This window comes from Pseudonaja textilis, chromosome 4 (assembly GCF_049901715.1).
Source record: "Pseudonaja textilis isolate UNSWEBS1 chromosome 4, rPseTex1.2, whole genome shotgun sequence".
In the NCBI taxonomy this organism is placed as follows: domain Eukaryota; kingdom Metazoa; phylum Chordata; class Lepidosauria; order Squamata; family Elapidae; genus Pseudonaja; species Pseudonaja textilis.
The window spans coordinates 37,368,379-37,385,404 of NC_141993.1; positions in this window are offsets into that span (position 1 = coordinate 37,368,379).

Here is a 17,026-nt window from a genome sequence, read left to right on the forward strand (position 1 = left end):
GTAAATTGACATTGTTTGCTAAAAAATTATTTGGTCTGGGTCAGGAATTATTGAATTGTTTCTCTGCCCTTAGCCTAGACTTTTAATGCCTTCTCTTACTTTGCATTTCTTTACTAGGAATCTTTTTATTGGTTTCATCTTGGGATACTTCTTGATATTTCACTATTGAAAGAAGAAAAAAGCTGTTGAATCCTTTGGCAGGACTTCACTGCCTGGTAGTACTGTTAACTACAAGGAAGTCAACGGGATTCCACAGTAGACTTCGCTGACACATAAAATCTATAATGCATAGTCACTGCGTGAATACAAAGCCATAATTCTACTGAAAAGTGTTTTTTCTTGAATTTTGAACAGTAGGAGGGTAGTCTGAGTCGCTAGCAATATAAACTATCCATTCACTTATCTGTTTCTAGTACCAAAGACTGTGTGAGCTTATGCACTACTGGATACATTAAATACACAAACAATAAATCTGTGGAACCATTTGAAAAGAACAGGACTGATGGTTATTTAGCTCTTTCAGTGTTTCACAGTTTCTTAACCTTTCTAAGTCTCATGTTACAGTTTTCTTGTACTCGCATATATTGGGGTATAGAGAAGCAAGCAGTTGATTTAATTGAAGGAGCTTCTAGGAATGTAAGTTTTCTCAACTTCTCTTTCATATGTATCTGAAACCCTCAGATAGTACAATCCATGTTAATGCTAGCTGGAAACTGCTATCTAGCTGTAGTCTTATCTGCAATTAATAGCAACTGTACTTTTTAACATATTTGAAAGACTTTGTTGAGAATGTCAAAGACATCTCTGAGGAAAATGAGCGGTTAAGAAAACTGAAATATAAATAAATAAAAAGACAAGTTGGCAAACCAAGATGGATCTATCTGCTGTGGTTTTTTAATGCTACTTTCTGGTTCAAGGAGGGGCCAGAATCAGGTTCATGGAAGTGGCTGAGTGAGATTGTAGAGGAGACTCACCAAAGGAATCAGATCTTTTTCAGATAGATTTTAAGCGGTTAGCTTCATTTAAAACACTACAATATTAAAAATATAAACACATTATTGTAATAGAGAAGACAGAGTTTATAACAACATGTATAAAATATCACCTCCAATAAAGGCTATAGTGTCACTCCAATCACTTTTGCCAATTTTATCCCCATACAACTGAGAGAAAGTAACTCTCTCAAAATTATTTTCCATGTCTTGAAAATAAGTTACTCCAATGTAGCCCAAAGCTTTCATTTACTGACTATGGGAAAATGAATCCTGCAGTGTACAGGAAGTTGGACTTGATGACTTCTTAGGTCTCTTTAATTTTGTGATTCATCCCATCCCAATGACCATTCATTTCTACCAATTTTCTTAAGCACAGTCTTAATATAGTGGGGCTCATGGAGCATTGATCCAGGTAGTATGTGAACTGGGATAAAACATGGATTCAACTGGGTCTATGAAAAGTGTAGGGGTTGTCCAAGATGGTGTGCCCTACATCACTAGTATTTCTAAATTTAGTAATTTACTATATTTGTTGGAATTATTACACAGTATGAACATTCTGAAAAAAAATGTAAAGGGAAAGAATACTTTCTTAAGGAAGGCTATCCAAGGCCATCAAAGACAGATGTTAGAATCTGTCTTATGAAACTGAAAACTGAACAAGGAAAGATTTAACCTGAAAATAAGAAGAAACTTTCAGACAGTAAGAACAATCAACCAATGGAACAGCTTGCCCTCGGAAGTTGTGGGAGCATCATCACTTGAGATTTTCAAGAAGAGATTGGACTGCCATTTGTCAGAAATGGTGTAGCGTCTCCCGCTTGGACAGGTGGTTGGACTAGATGACCTACACGGTCTCTTCCAACTCTGATTATCTGAGTCTGAGATTGCACTTAACATTTGAAATGCTTGTCTGAAATTAACTATGAAAACTTGGTTGTATATGTTTCAGGGCCTTTCATGTGTCAGGTGAGACCATAGGAAGGAATCATAGAATCCTAAAATATAAGTGTGTGAAGAGATTCTAGAAATCATCTAATCCACCCCAGGGGGTGATATCCAGCTACATCCTTCTAGTCTAAATCATTTTTTTTTTATCTAGGACCCTGGAAGAATGCTGATGACTTCATCATAGCTCTTCAGATATATCAGGATAGCCACCATGAAACAACAATGTTCTTGCATTTTTAATGACAAGTAATATATAATTCATTATTCACATGCCCTTAGATTTTTCAAGAGAAAACTATAGAAAAGATGAACTATAGAAAAGCAGTTCTGCCAGTGGTGATTTCCTAGTTTTGCTTACATTATATTGTCAACCCGGAAGTGAACCTGGCTGAGGCCATCTTTGAAACTTCATGGTTACCACAAGGCAGAGGGGGAGAAAGGGTGGGGGAAAATTAGATAGCTCAGTTTTGCCGTCAAAATAAAAAGTTTTCTTGTGGTAACTAAGGTCATTCCAACAGGTGGCTGAGAAGAGGGAGTGGAGTAACTAAGCAACCTGCCAGCCCCATTATTGGACAATGTGACTGATGACCTGGGGGCAAGGGGGATTTTCACTTTTTATTTAGGTGAAATCTGTGTGAACTTTCAGAGTCGGTTTTTACCAGTTGTGCCAATATGATGTATCCAATAATTTGTTCTTTGAGGAACCTACCAGCCTCAGATTTCTGCTTTCATTGGGTGCATTTTTTGGAACACTGATAGGCGTACCACCTGGATAGGAACCAAATACAAAAATTTGAAGTTTAGAAAAAAGATTGGAATTTCATTTAATTTTTTTAAAGGCCTGGGCTGGAACTAACCTTGAAATCCATGGTGCAATAAAGTTATTATCAGTGCACATTAAGATAAAGTCTATCTCTAGCGGTATAAATTGAAAATCCAGTGCTTAAAGAATAAATATTGTGTGATGGCAAGAGGTTAGGTTGTAAAGAATTGTACCAAAAGTGCTAAGATTGAGTGACAATCTTTTTATACAAAATTAAATATGTATATGACCGTCTTGCCAAATGCTTTATATATATTGGAAGCCCACATAGAAATGCTTTTATTCTATTTAGAAGTTAGTGGTTAGTTGCTATATAATATGGAATTGAACTGTTAAACAACTTTCCGGGTAACTGTTAACATTTAATTTAAAGGCTAACCCAAATGATCTTAATGTAAGCTAAAGATAATGGGATACTGCAAACAAATATGAAGCTTATTTTATGATTAGCTTGAACTTAATTACATATTTAGAATTCAAGTTTACATAATTAAAATTAAGATTTACAAATAAATGTTTTCCATACAAATGAAAAAAGTGACTACGTTTCACTTGAAGAAGGCAACACTCAACCATCTCTGTAACATATCCAAGAAAATTCTATGGCTATTTTAAGGAATTAACTTGAAAAAAATATTCATGTAAGGTTTTTTTGTGTTTTTTTTAAAATGAGAGTTCCAACTTCAGATAATTCTTTTGGAATGATGGATAAAGTAATATTTTTTCTTAAATTTCTCTTATAAACATATCCACAAATAATTATATTGATACATGGTCATCTGCCAAAATGTTAGCCTAGGTAGATTACATCTTTAGGAGGATTAAATCTCTGCAGGAAGACAAGAACTATATTTCATTAAGAAAGCATCTTGAAAGTCTTATCTATCTATCTATCTCTTGTAACTCAAAAGCTTTAGCCTATTATCTTCCAAATATTATCTTGTTTCCTAGAACTTAAGTGAAGTTTTGCTGTAGGAGAAGAGCAGGCAGACTTGGGGTGGTGGTGGTGGAGTTTAGCATGCCATTAGTTTAGAGTTATTGCATTCCCATAGGTGCTCCAAGTCCAATTTCTCCAGAATTCCATTGACCCTTATCTAGTACCAATTTAGCATTGAACTTTATTGACCAGATTCTTGTGACCAGGCTTAAATAAATTTTCTATGCTGAAACCTTATGAAAAGTCCTGATTCTTTGTGCCCAACATGAATCTGCTGACTTGAATTTCAACACTAAATTTCTTTACTATGCCCCCAGTTCTGCCTGCTCATTTCCTACAATTTATGACAAAGTGATATTCTTTACTCTCTGCACAAAGATATATAAAGTTAATATGTCAAAGAGGTCCAAAAATGATCAGATAGAGCATGGGTGTCAAACTCACATCATTATGCCAACATCATATGATATATCTGGATTTTTTTCCCCTCGCTAAACTGGACATGGGTTTGACAGCCCTGAGATAGAGTATATGAGGAGTAGCTTCCTCAGAAAACTTTTCTATTGATAGTTTCAGAAAATTATTGTAGATCTACTTTTAATAGTTATGTCTACTTTAACAGTGAAACTACTGTGCATGGCCAGTGTATTCATCATTGATCTCTGTGGAAATTATAGAGAGAAGACTATGTGTGCACGTTAGTAATATTTTTTCAAGGAAGTATCTCCTGTCCTTTTGTCTATTCTTTTTTTTATTTCAGAATTTGTACTTCCAAGTTAATGATGTGCTTTTACTTTAAGGAGATGTCTGTGTCTTTTCAAAAGGGTGTGTCTGCTTTTGTTGGGCACTTTTAATGTTCTTTGAAGATTCCAGTAATTAAGCTGGAGAATGTTTTTTCCTGTGGAAATCTTTGTGATGTTCTGAAGTAAGGATTGCTGTCTTCAAATAGAATAACAACAATATCAACAGATGGTTCTCCTAAGTATTTGTTGTTGTTGTTGTTGTTGCCACCTTTAAAATGCAACACTACACATGCTAATGGATTAGAATAAACCAGAATACTTACCATTTATACAGTAACTGCGTAATGCACATTAATGTCAGAAGGGGAAGAAGGCAGCATGACTAGATCCAGTATGACGATAATATACAAATACTTTTGATTCATTGCTACCATTGTCCATGAGCTTCAAAGTCATTGTTATGGGTCAGTAGGAGGAACACTAGAATGTACTCTGTGCTACTGAAGCGACTCAGAAATATTTATTACAAATGCAGTGTTCTTTGAAACTTACAGAGCCATTGTTTTCTATTACATGCCCATTTAGTTTCTGTACTGAAGAATGATTAACTATCCATGGAGACTATCCCATAATGTAATGCCACTGACACAAAACAGCAAGTATGGATCAAAAGAGAAAGAAAAAAACAGCCTGTAAAATATACTCATAAAATATGCTCATAAAACATTTTCTCTGCTTTATACTGAAATTGGGCTTATGTCTACCCCTACAATAGTTTCATTGGGTTCAGCTGGACCAAGTAGTTTGAAATACAGGTATATGTATATTCTATAGAACCCCTCCTAGCTATACTGTCAAAGATGTTCTAAATCAAGAGTTAGATTTCACTCTCTGTTCTAACTAACCCCACTCCCCCAATATTTTGTGTGAAAATAAAGATAAGCTTATAAAAATACATTGGTGCTGAAGAAATCCAACTGTCTGAAGAAAGTCTGGTGAAATATATTTATTAGAATTTGTCAAATGAAAATGAGAATGAGAATAAGAGAATAAAAATACAATGACAAGGACGATAAGCACATTAGTGCACTTATGCACACGCCCTCTACTGACCACTTAAGTATGAAGTAAGGACCAAAGAAGTCCACTTGTGACTGAAACTGAAAATTTGTTGCTGAGACAACTGAATCAGGTATAGCATTTCAGACTTATTTATTTATTTATTATTTATTTATTTGGTTTGTCAATTGCTTGCAAGATAATAGGTATAAGTAAAAACATAGTTATGAATACATGAATACATATAAGAAAAACAAAAGAAACAATAGGACAGGGATGGTAGGCACGTTGGTGCACTTATGCACACCCGCTACAGACCTCTTAGGAAAGGAGTGAGGTCAATAGTAGACAGTCTAAGGTTAAAGTTTTGGGGGTTTGAGGAAAAAACCACAAAGTAAGGTAGAGTGTTCCAGACATTGATCATTCTGTTGCTGAAGTCGTATTTCCTGCAATCAAGTTTGGTGCAATTAATCTTGAGTTTGCATCTATTGTTTGCTCTTGTATTGTTATGGTTGAAGCTGAAGTATTCATTGATAGGTAGGATATTGTAATGTATGATTTTATACACTATACTTAGATCGGACTGAAGGCAGCATAGTTCTAGGTTTTCTAGGTCTAGAATTTCAAGTCTGGTGGTATAAGGTATTCTGCAATGAGTAGAGGAGTGGATAACTCTTCTTGTTAAATATTTCTGGACTTTCTCTACTGTGTTAATATCAAATACATAATATGGGTTTCAGACTGATGAGCTGTATTCGAGTATTGGTCTAGCAAATGTTTTGTATGCTCTAGTTAGTAGTGTGATATTACCAGAGAAAAACGTACATAGGATTAGGTTAACAACTCTTAATGCCTTTTTGGTTATGTAGTTACAGTGGGCTCTAGCACTTAGATCATAAGAGTACTCCAAGGTCCTTGACAGAGTTTGGATCATTAACAAAGTCTTGACTATTCAGCCTGTATTTTATTTTCTGATATTTTTTTGCCAATATGTAAGACAGAGCATTTGTTTGTTGAGATTTGAAACTGCCAGTTGTTTGACCATTCTGATACATAGTCAAGGTCTTTTTGAAGGGTAGCAGTATTGTCTGTGGTGTTGAATAGCTTTACATCATCAGTGAAGAGGACGATACTCTTAATATGATCACAGAGGTCATTTATGTAGAGTATGAAGAGAGTTGGGCTTAGAACACTGCCTTGGGAGACACCACTGTTGACAGCTACAGAATTTGATAGGATGCTCCCAATTTTGTCCATTTGTTGTCTGTTTGACAGGAATGCTTCTATCCAGTTATGCAGGTGTCCAGAGATACCATAAGATTTTAGTTTTATGAGTAGTTTGTTGTGTACCACTGAATCAAAGGCTTTACAGAAGTCTATATAGATTGCGTCTATTGCTTTGCCCTGATCGAGTTGTATAGTCCATATGTTTTTGCAGTGTAAGAGTTGCAGATTGCAGGATAGTTTTTTCTGAAACCAAATTGACAACTCTATTACAGAAATCATATTTTTACAGTCAAGTTTAGAACAAATTAAATTGAATTTAAAGCAATTGTTCATGTGCATATTATTGCAATTAAAACAGAAAAAGTCATTTACAGGCAAAATATTACTATGTATAATTTTGAATGCAATACTTAGGTCTGACCACAAGTGACACAGTTCTAAGTTATCGAAAGCAAGAATTTTGAGTCTAGTAGCATAAGGAATTCTAATGTGTACAGAAGAGTACAAGACTTTTTATGCGAAGTACTTCTGAACCCGCACAATTGTACTGATGTCAGATATATGGTGGAGATTCCAAACAGTTGAACAATACCCTAAAATCATATCAATATTTCTTCTAAAAGGTTTCATTTTTTGTTTCTCTGATGTTTGGGACACTGCCACAACATTTATCTTCAGATGTACATAAGATTGGATGCTTCAATCTAGATCCTTTTAAAACAATGTGAAATATGAACAGGATTTCCATACTATTGCTTAACAGTGTAGAAGATTAGGTACCATTTGATAGGTCAAGTGTAGAGTTGATAATGTGTTGAATAAAGATTTTTACCAGTTTGAACAATAAATCAAAGCACTTATATAGGCTAGCTACTGTGCTTAAGCAGTGATTGGGCCTTTTAAAAAGACTGAGACAGTTAATTGCACATGGAGCAATTTTGAAATCATCACATCAATGAATTCTTTTCATTGATGACAGTAAAAGTAATGTTAAAACAGAGGTCCCCAGCCCCTGTTCTGCGGCCCAGTGCCTGTCTTCAGCCCATTTGGAACTGGGCCATGGAAGTGGTGGATGAGTGTGTTAAAGCGGCACAAATGTGTGCACAAAAGTAGGCAGAATCTATTAATTATTTTTTGGGGGAAAGTCTGATTGTATTGGAGAGAAAAAGAAGGCAGAAAAAGTGCTTTGTATTTTTAATTAACTTTCTTTGTAGTGAAAGTGCTGAAAAAGTACCATTAACCTTAGTTACAAAATAATCATATATCATTGTCTTTTTCTGTGTTTGTTTTCAACTGAATGAGAGTACAGAGTAACACAAAGTCTAAAATTGTACTATTTCACTTCAAAAAGCATAGACTGTTGGTTTCATTTAAGATATTCTTGGTAATTTGTAAGTTGCTTTCCATGGAACACCCAGGAATTTTGTGATCAACATAAATTTATCTGTGACATCTGTGAAGTTGTGTGAATTTATAGACAATGACATTTCAATCCCAGCCAAAAGTGGGATAGATTTAGAACAAGATGCTCATCAGTTCCTGAGTGTAGGAGGAACTATACATTGTCTTCCTACTCTGAGCTCAATGAAAAGTACTCCAAACCCATCTTTTTCAGCTTTCAAATTAAATGGCTGTTTTCTGACTTGACCCATCTGAAGGTCTTCAGAATAGATGATCTTGGGCACCTTGTTCTTCTTTGAACTCTGATTGACTGCAGTACCTACAATGGTCTGCTCCTTCCTGTGGCTGCCCATTAAGCTGTACAGCTGTTTCCTGCTGAACTACCAGCCATTTCCCGCTGAACTACTTTGTTCACTGCTAATTGGCAGTTACTGCTCTTTCGTTTAATAATCTTTCAGGTGATCCAACATGAACCTTTAAATAAATGAAAAAAACTTAACCATAGAGGCTTTTGCTTCATTCAGTCTTGACCCTGGCACTCCTTTAGCTTCTGCATAGGCAGGATAAGACATGGTCCCTTTGATCTTCTACCACCAAATCTACAGTACAGAAGCTTCTCTTCCCTTACTATCATTTTTGACATTGCTAAGTTAAAATGTAGGAATGTTACTGTTTGGTATTTTTGTGAAGCTGAACTATCAAAGAACAACCTGTTCTCTGATTATTGCAGCATCATCGCGTACTATGAGAGAGAGACAAAGAAAAATGTGGGGGCTATGCCAATATCAAAGGGGAGGAGGTGAAAGGCACCCATGTATGCACACATCTAGGAAAGCAAAGGAAAGGCCTGGGGCCAAATGAAGAAGAACAATCCCTAAAAGGTTAAGGAAAAGGCAGGCACTAGAGGACCAATTCGCACAGGAGTCAGGGTGTACAAGAAAAAAGGGAATATTATTTACCAAATTAAAAATACTAAAAACCCTAATAAAAAGAGAAATAATGGGATGATGGCAGACAGATTTAGAACAAAAATAATCACAGAACAATTAGTAAGCCCTTAGAAAAATATCATGATATACTTTTATGTGTTTGTGTATTTTCAAGGGAGAATCTTAACAGTTTTAAACATAATTTTTAATAATTGAACAGGCCATTTTGTTAGCTAATGTGGGGGGCTCGTTCTCATCTGTCAGTGGTATTATATACACCAGGGGTATCAGACCTGCAGCTCATAGACTAAATGTTTGATATGCAGGCCACGCTCACTCCAGCTCCACAAAGGGAAAAAACAATGCAATGTGTCACGTGACAGCAACGTGACGTGGCGAGTTTGACATCTATGATATACACCAAATCAAGAAATCAGCTCCACATAAAGGCTGAAACTATTTTTATTAATATTGGCTATAGTAAGTGACTCTGACAATGCTTTACCTCCTCCCCACCCCTTTATACTGATGTGAATTATGGATGTTTTTGCCTGAACATTTAGCACATGTCTTATTCTTGTTATGGGTTTTAGGCATGTTTTCTCCCTTATCACTAACAGATCAGACATTTTCCTTACTCTACAACTGCAAGTATCTGGGGGTGGGGGGTGTTCATATTTTGGGAATGCTGGGCAGGGAGTTAAACTACATGATCTGCAAGGTACCTTCCAATTATTTCATTCAATGAGTATCCTTACTGTCAACAACTGAGTATCCATATCTGAAATAATTGCATGGATAGATTTGACATTGGATTAGGATATTAATGCACCAAATTTCATTTTCAAGAAAAGAAATGTTATGTGTGTGGAAGAAAAGCCAAAATATAACAATATAATAAATAAAATAAAGACATTTTTAAATGACCTATGTGCTTCAGAGAAGTCTTTCTTCAGAATTTTTTTTCTAATTAAAACATTTGTCAAGAAGGTCAGATTTTAATAAGATTTCATGGTCTACATCAGGGGTGTCAGACTCACATCATCATGGTGGCATCATGTGATGTATCAGTATGTTTTCCCCTTTGCTAAACCAGGTGTGGGCATGGCCAACACGTTACACATCCAGCCTGCGAGCCAGGAGTTTGACAGCCCTAGCCTAGATACATCTAGAGTTCTGTAGGAACATAGAATATCTCTCTATAAGACCAACTCTTTTCTAGTTTGAAATGACCAACACTCTCAGTTCCATATGTTGCATTCTTCCATTGGCTCTTCTGGTATAATACAGCCGCCATTATCTGTCCAACTGGATCAGCCTGTGAGGATAATATTTATTTCCTGCTAATGTCATGCTTTCCTGGAATACCCAAGAAGGCTGATGAGTACTGCCCACTGATAACTGTTGCAAGGAGAAGCTGGCTGTAATGCCAAAATTGTTAGTTCCAGTTTTCTGAACTTTATTTTTTAATCATTTATTCCTTGAAGTAACTCTAAGCAAGTTATGCATCAAGTTTAAATAACAGCATAAGAATAAAAAAGACAGAACAAGCACCAAATAGCAATAATATGTAAATGCAGTGCATCATGAGGAGGAAACTCGTTCATCATAATCAAAGATCAAATTATACTATCAGGGAGCAGATCATCTCCACATGGATCTAAGAGCCAGATTTTTTTTTACACTATATGGACTTTAGGTGAAAGGCCATTCCACAGCTACAAAGAAGACCTAGGTACTCCAGGATGACAATGTTTTATAGCTGCTTTTTCAGGACTTACTAATCAGGACGAAACAACAGAAGTGTAGCCAACCAAGGCTAAAACTATTGTATTAATTATGATATTATTAACTACTCTATTTTTATCCTATAGTATTTAATGTTGTATTTATTTTTACCATACAGCGATGTTGATCTTTGATCATAAATAAGAAAGTTTTAATAAGCTTTTTTGAGGGGAGAAGTTAAGGTGACATACATATGGATATGCCACAAATTTGTAAGCACTATAAGCATGACTGATCCAAAATCACCCCAGTGAGTTTTTGTAGCTGAGAACAGATTTAAATTTGGCCTTCCCTGGTTCAAGTCCAAGATTTTAGATATCATGTAATAGTGCATAGTGAGTGTAACATGTAGTTTGCTTCTAAGTTCAGGATACATGAAAAGACTTATTACAAAGAACATCAGGACATATCAAGAGACTTACTGCGAAGAATAGCTAAAACATTTCATTTATTTATTTATTTTGTCAAATGATTATTAGATAACAGGTATAAATATAAACATGATTATAAATACATGAAATGGATAAAAATAAGAAAAAAAGAGAAACAATAGGACAGGGACGGTAGGCACGTTTGTGCGCTTATGCACGTCCACTAAAACATACCACACACTGTATTCAAATTAGCCAAAGACTAGCAAAGAATCACAGAAGTGGGTGAGAAAATGAGAAAAAGAGAAAGAAAAATAATAACCGCGGTGCTCCTAATGCAGGGAATAGTTCCTAAAGAAGTTCAAATGGACTTTTAAGAATATTTTCTTCTCAAGTTCATTTTTTAATTCAGACCCAGTATGTTTTATTTTCTATGTAGTGTATGTGTATCTGTTTATGGATGTCTTCATTTGTGATTGTATGACTGATACATACAAATGAAGACATCCATACATATATACAACACATATAGAAACACACACACTGTTCATTTTATTGTTGTTTCCTGTACATTTATTGGAACATACAGATACCATATCAGCTAGTTTATGTGTGATTAATCATCAAAAGGTGGTATAGAAATTGAGACAAACAGCTTAGAAGAGGCTTTTTGTCATGTCTGTTTCTTTCTTTGAAACAGCACACTACATAACAACGAAGAGTTTCAAGTTTCTCAATGAAGAGCAGTTTGTAAATTTGTTAGTGTTTTGGCCCTAATTTGATGTGGCTTCATAATAAAAAATGTTGGAGGAGTGAGTTTCCATCAGAATGTGGTTCCTCTCCTGTTACTTAGAAATTCCCATTCCTTGTGAAAACCTAGTCTGTTTACTCTCTTCTAAACCACTTCTAAGCTCCATGGTTTCCAAAAAATGTAAATTTGCTTAATGTGTTATGAAGCAGAATTCTAACCATAATTGCATAATCAAATCTAGAAAAGCAGGCATTTAGGACAAATGTCAGTATTTCTTTCCCTCTTCACTTACAGTGAAGTAAAGAAAGGTTACCTTAATGTACTGGTGTATACTCTTTAAGGGAATCTCTTGTGCATGGAATTTTCATCATGGCTTCTCCATTTATATAGCATCTCTTATTATAGGATTGACAAAATGGATTAGAATCTGCCAACAGAACACCACTGATGTTGATATAAATGCTGTGGTGCCAGATGACTTCCAATTTCCAAAGTTTTCTTGAATCTGGAAAAAGTTTTCTACCTCAATTTTCAGTCTTTTTCAACTTTGATGACTTTTGGTTTATTTGATGATCGCAAAGTGTAGAATGAAGGTTTACTCTCCCCCCACACCATCGTATATCGATCTTAGCGAAGGCTGATCTAAGGAAAGACATTTTTGCACAGAAAGGCACGTAGTCTATCCACATGTGGATATAGTAGCATTGGACAAAAGTTAATATTTTCTGATAAAATCCTCAAATTGAGGTCTATTTGCATTGAAGTAAAAACATATCATATTCTAAACCCTGCAGTTTTAACTTATATCACATGCATAAAGTTAAAGCAAAACAGGCCTTCAGTTCTGCATAAATATTTCTAACAGATAACAGATAATCAGAGTTGGAAGGGATCTTGTAGGTCATCTCGTCCAACCTGCCCACCAAGAGGGAGACCCTACACCATTTCTGTCAAATGGCAGTCCAATATCTTCAAGTAATGAGACTTTTTGATATGATCTTTTCTAATCTCTTTAACCATTTGTATCATTCTATAAACCTCAAAAATTACACCAACTAACTTATTCAAAGAAATTTAGTTTCATTAATACATAATAAAGAATAGGAATCTATTCATTTAAATATGGGTCTGCTCCCATCATGCTCATAATGTAACAGAATCCTATTTGAATAGCAAAAGAAGTTTAAGTTTGCATTTGATGAGAATGCAAATTATCTCTTGATGTCATTTTTCCTTGATTTGATTATAATATCAATAGTGAGACTAACTGAGGATGGGAATGAAAGAAAAAAAAAGCACTGCGTGTAGGGAAAGTTTGAATCCACGTATGATTATGCAGATATTATACAATTAAATATGTCCTCAATCACCCACTCGGACTGGACCAGATTTATAAGCCTCTTAACAAACTTCTAATTAAACTCTATGCTAATTGAATTGATGAAGTGGAATTGCATAACTCTTCTCTTCATTACATATTAGTATGGATCTACTAGGCTAGATACAATTCTTTTGAATGATCACATTATAATGGTTGGTTTATATAACATTCCATTTAACAAAAGACATTGTGTTAGACATATTGAATCTTGTAGTCTGGATTCTGAAAAAGGTAAATAGTAAACAACCACACACTGTTTCCAATAGAACTTAAACTAGGAAGTCTAATGGTCATTGGTTGATAGTTCATAAAAATAATCTGGTTGTAGTTGAGTTAAACTTTTAGCCTGCATGCTTCATAAATATAATATGTTTGGTTTACTGAGTGTTCAGGCTATTGGTCATATGTGATTAATAGACATTGAAGGTGATAGTTAGAAGTTCAGTTATAAGAACTTGGCATCTTTTTATTAATACTTAAAGAAGTGACACTGTTATTCATCATACATAGGGAAAATAAAATTTCCAATTGATTTTTCTTACCATGACTATTATCAGTTTCAGGGCCATAATGCCATTTCTATAATTTGCGAATTTAGGAAATAATTGTATCTTATGAGTTTTTTAAAGGCTCAAAATTTTAAAAACAGCCATTGTAAAAACAATTGGAGTAAATGAGTCAATCATAAGGAAATGAGGGAAATGACTTTTCAGTTCCTCTAGTTCATAACCTCCGAAACTTTTATAATTTACTTGGAGATCTTGCTGTAAAAAAGAATAATCCGAAATCACCTGGCCATCAAGGCAGCATATAATGAATCTAGAGGTCCTTCCATTTATTGTCCTGGGATTGTGTTTTCCCTCGATACCAACTGCAATTTAGCAACTGGAATGATGGTAAGTGGATAAGGAGCATTACTGTGGATTAAAAAACTGGAAGATTTCTGTCATTGGATTATTACCTTGTATCAGAGAGACTTTATAGACCAGTGTTTTGACAGTTGAAGTCCACTTATCTTAAAATTGCAAAGTATAAAAAATATTTATTTATATAAAAAAAGGAGGGGGGGTGGAGGCTGATAAGAATACAGCTCATCAGTCTGGAATCCGCACTGCATATCAAACATTAATACAATTGAGCGAGTCCAGAAGTATTTCACGAGAAGAGTACTATACTCCTCTGCTCGCAACAGAATACCCTATACCACCAGGCTTGAGATTTTGGGCTTGGACAACTTTGAACTACGCTGCCTATGGTTAGACTTAAGCGTAGTACACAAAATTATCTGCTACAAAGTCCTACCAGTCAATGACTACTTCAGCTTCAATCACAACAATACAAGAGCACACAACAGATACAAACTCAATGTAAACCGCTTCAAACTTGATTGCAGAAAGTATGACTTCAGCAACAGAGTGGTCAATGCCTGGAATGCACTACCTGACTCTGTTGTTACATCCTCTAACTCTCACTCCTTTAACCTCAAACTAACCACTCTTGACCTCACCCCATTCCTAAGAAGCATGCATAAGTGCACCATCATGCCTACTGTTCCTGTACTATTGTCCCCATTTATTCTTACCTACTTCCTGTATTCTTACTCATGTTTATACTTATATCTATTACCTTGTAAGTGATTGAGAAATCAAATAAATAAAATAAATAAATAATAAAATAAGAAGGAAAACATAGATTAAGTCTAGGACATAAATGTTTCAGACAGAGACATCCCTCATTCACATGGTTATAAAAAGGATCGAAAAGCAAAAAAAAAAAAAATCAGTTGGTCAAGATTATATTATAGCCACTCTAAGTAAAAGTTGTATTTCATCTTCTGTGGGTTTATTTCTAGATTTCTAGATTCTAGATATTTCCTGACATAAGAAAACATTGATATTTCATGTCTGGACATACTGGAATTTTTCTACTACAACTTCTGTAAAGCTGTAGTAAAATCTAGAATCACATCCACAGCATCATATCAAAAATCTGTCAGCATAAGCTATACTAGACAATCTGCACATTGAAAAAAACCCCACAATATTCATTATTACAGATTGCATCCAAAGTTTTGCCAAGAGACCATGGATATATATTTTTTTCTTCTCTACGTCCAGTTCCTGTGGGCTCTTCACCATCTGAAAAACTTCACCACTCTTTCATGCTGTATACACAGTCCAGATCAAATGGTAATTAGATGTGGAAATATAGAATCAACCAAAATTAAATGGTGATATTTTCCATGTGCTCAACTTTGGATTCAGTCCTATGGGTTTACATTAACATACTCTACACGGAAATATGGAAGCTTCTGAAAAATATAAATATCAGAAAGAATAATAGAAGAGACTTTTAACATTTTGACCTAATGTCACCTGATTTACTGAGTAAAGTGATGGGAAATAATTAAAGGCTAGTCATAAGTTTAATGCAAAAATTATACATACATTCATACTAAATATATAAATGCTAGCAGAAGAAACGGTACTTTCTTTCCAATAAAAGCACCATTTATTATAGACAAAATGTAGTTTTGTTATTTTATACCTTGCTCTAGTTTCTTGTCAGCTAAAATATACAAAATGTTAAATTTAAATGGGTCATGGCCTGTAAAAATCCTTATAAGGAAAATTGTATTGTGGGATGATTGTTACAAAGACAAATACTTCTGCTGACTTTTTTATTGCTCCAATTTGTTCTCCAGAACTTGATAATTTCCTCTTTTTCTATCAGTTATTTAAAAAATGTTGCACCATCAAACAGTATGTATTGTCAATAAAAGATTCAGGGTTGAATTGCAGTGTTCTTGCTGCTCTCTGAGCTTGATTCTTTTTTTCTTGTAAACACTTCATTACCCAACTAAATAACATAATCAGGGCTAAAAGGGAGTGGGATTTGCTTTCTAATATGTGGCAAATGTGATTTGAAATCCCGCATACATGTTGTTGCATTATACCAGCACTGATGTATAACCAGATAATATAGAATAATATGATCACCATAAGATTAACTTATACCATTACTGAAAATGAAGGTTCATTCTCCAAGCTTATGGGTTGGTTTCCAAACATTTTGTTACCAGGCTAGGTAACATCTTCAGTAGAGTTTAGGGGATGTCAGTGTTCTTCTGTTTATAAGGGCTTCAGGTATGGGTATGTCAAGTAATGGTCTTGTGATGGATCAGGTGTGAGTCATCAAAAAGTCTTAGGATGGGACTTATGATAGGGAGGTTACATCAGGTCAGGATCATTGGGAGGTGAACTGCTGGTGGGAAGGGGGTTGCGTGGGTTGGTTGAGAGTCGGTGCTTCTCTGGTTGACTGTGTGATTGATTTGGATTCTAAGGGGTTTGTAGGCTGGTTGTAGATCAATGTGTTATTGATGGAATTGCTTGTGGAATGCCAGGCTTTGATGAATGTGGGAGTCTGGTGGATGGTTGCGTGGAAGATTATTTTTGTGTTGCTTTCAGTCAAACTAGTGATGTTTGGTGTCAGTGTGGATAGAGATTAAGGATTTGGGATTGTGGTGTTTTTACTGTCAACCGGTGTTCGTGGCTTCTGGTTTTTAATTGATGTGATGTTTGTCCCATGTAGAATGGGTTGCAATGGTTACAGTTGGTTTTGTAGATTAGATTGTTTCTTTCATAACTGTGGTATGTTAGTAATTAGCTTT